We start from the raw sequence: 2,686 nt of genomic DNA, 5'->3' as shown, positions 1-2,686 counted from the left end.
GAGGGCCTTATACGGTAGGGACTACATTACCCATGAACCTCTAGGAAACTATGGTAAGAATAAAGGGACATTTTCTCATCAGGTCCACTATTACCAAGAATAGTGGACTTCATGGTTCAGAACAGGTACCTATCTAATAACCGCGAGGTGAAATTCTTTCACCTTTCTCTCATGTGAACCCCAAGTGTCCCAAAGTAGTATAGAACCTGAGAAGGAAGCTCCAGTGTGTTCATCCTAGAATCAGACCAAGTATCTATCTCTGTGGGAGACATGGAGCCATAGAAAATGGATGTGACATCTGTTATAGGGTAGTCACCAGAGAAGACTACTCAGACATGGGTTTAAGCCAATAAAAAGTCTTATTAGCCAGCCTGCAACTACCCTTGGTGTTCAGGATCCCAGTGAAACCCTACAAAATACATGTCCTGGATTGACATACAGAACAGTTAGCCAGAAGCAGAACTACAGAAGGCAAAAGGCAAGGTTAGTACATTTAAATATTTTCCCATAACCATGGACTTTGATGGACTAGGCTTTTGTTAAAAGTTTTGGCAGATGGTGCTCTGTACATGCTGAGTTTTACAGCCTGACAGTATTTCTCTCCTGGAGTCAGTGATGCTAAGGTCTCAGAGCCTACTAAGGTCTGGGGCTCTCTTCTGGCTGTGCAGAGCATTGCAGGAAGCTGAATGCTTCGTGTTTCCCAAAGCCTAGGAACCATTTACATCCACCAGTGTATCCTCAAATTGAGCATTCTGGTTACAGCACACAGTAATTTTCAAAGTTCATTTTGAAATAGAACCAACCATTTTGGACCTCCGCTGTAATAAAAGGAAACCACAGGAAACTGTGTGGACTGAAAAGAGACAAAAGTTATGTTGTATGTTGCCAACAATGCTTAGGAATAATTGAAATTTGAAATGAAAAAAATTCACTCACTAAAGTTGAAATCATTTTTTTAATCTTCAAAAATGAACAAATTCAAACTGAATGTGGTGGCACATGCCTTTAATCCCAGCAGTCCAGAGGCAAAACAGGCAGATCTCAGAGTCTGAGGCCACTACAGAGTGAGTTCCAGGACAGCAAGAACTACACAGAAAAACTGTCTCAAAAAAAAAAAGGGGGGGGGGGGAGGGAACCACACTCAGGAGTCAAACAAAATCTAAATAAATGTAAACATTCCCTGGCCAGAGTTGGTACATTACACATTATTAAGATGAATTTTTCAATATAAACTAAACATTCACTATAATCTCAATAAAGTTCCAAGAAAATGTTTCTGTCTCTAGTCATACCACCTCAAGCTTACAGGGACCTTCCCAAGTGCTGGGATTAAAGGTGTGCACCACCAGGCCTGGCTCTTCATAACTTACTCCTAACAAATAAAGTAATGAAGGCCATTCTGAGGACTGTCTTACAAAGAAACTGTAGCTTCTATTTAGGCATTCATTCTTCCTCTTTGATCATTTGGCCTGAAAGAAGCCTGATGCCATTTTGCAGGTTGGGCTGTAGAGGGAGCCATGGAGCTTCAGATGATTGTAGCCCTGAATATGACGTTAATAAAGTAGTAATTGTTTTATTTTTATTTGTTTACTTGAAATAGGGTCTCTCTATGTAGCCCTGGCTATCCTACAACTCATTTAATGTATCAAACTTGTTTTAACTCACAGAAATCTGCCAACCCCTGCCTCCTGAGTATTGGATTAAAGGTGTACACCACCATGCTCTGCAGGTAATTGAACTCTAAGTTAAAGGAGCTCTTGAATAAATCACAAAAAATAATAATAATTTGAATTTTGTACAATCTTTAAAAATCCCTTTATAGCCAGGCATGACTGGCAGACCTCTGAATTCAAAGCCAGCCTGGTCTACACAGTGAGTTCCAGGACTCCACAGAGCTGCACAGAGAAACCCTGTTTCCAAAAACCTAAATAAATGAATATCCTCTTATGATACTAATAAATTTTCATGAACATAATTCCCTGTGCTATCAGATACTAACTATCTATTGATCTCTAAATTCATTCTGTGGGTCCAAGTTGCATTTCTATGGTCATTCCTCTGGAATTAATACCCAGAGCAGCATTCACTTTAGAGAATGGGGCAGGGGTGCCCTCTTGTGACAAGCTCATTGTATACATTTGTCTATATACATTAATTTTCAGTAGCATGTGAAACCATCTGAAATCAAGTCACTTAACAAACAGAAAATGTCCTGCATTACTAAACCAATTTGTACCAGAACTTTTAAGTAAAGGAAGGGTCAAAGTCCCGGATCGCTTGTTAACATTAATGGATGGCACAAATAATTCAAACTAATATGCTCCTCCTTAAATTATGCTGATAGCCCAAACAACATCTGAATGAAGAAGAGGCTGATCACCACTTAGTTGGGAAGCAAAGATGCTCCTTTCCTACTCGGACTACAGACAGATTCCCAGGACAAGAGGAAGCCTTCCATCAAGGAAGTCACCTGAGCTGTGCTTCAATATGCTTCCAGCCTAAAGGCCTCACTGGTGGAGATGTCTGCATTTCAAAGGTCAGTGGGTTCCATTCTGAAGTGTTATGTCAGTTACACATATGTTAAACAATTAATAATTGGGGCAAGAGAGAGGGCTTAGTGATTAAGAACACTGGCTTCTATCACCGAAGACCTGGGGATCAATTCCCATAATGCACATGGTGCCTC

Source organism: Arvicanthis niloticus, chromosome 21, assembly GCF_011762505.2.
Source record: "Arvicanthis niloticus isolate mArvNil1 chromosome 21, mArvNil1.pat.X, whole genome shotgun sequence".
Classification (NCBI taxonomy): domain Eukaryota; kingdom Metazoa; phylum Chordata; class Mammalia; order Rodentia; family Muridae; genus Arvicanthis; species Arvicanthis niloticus.
This window is presented reverse-complemented; position numbering follows the sequence as displayed.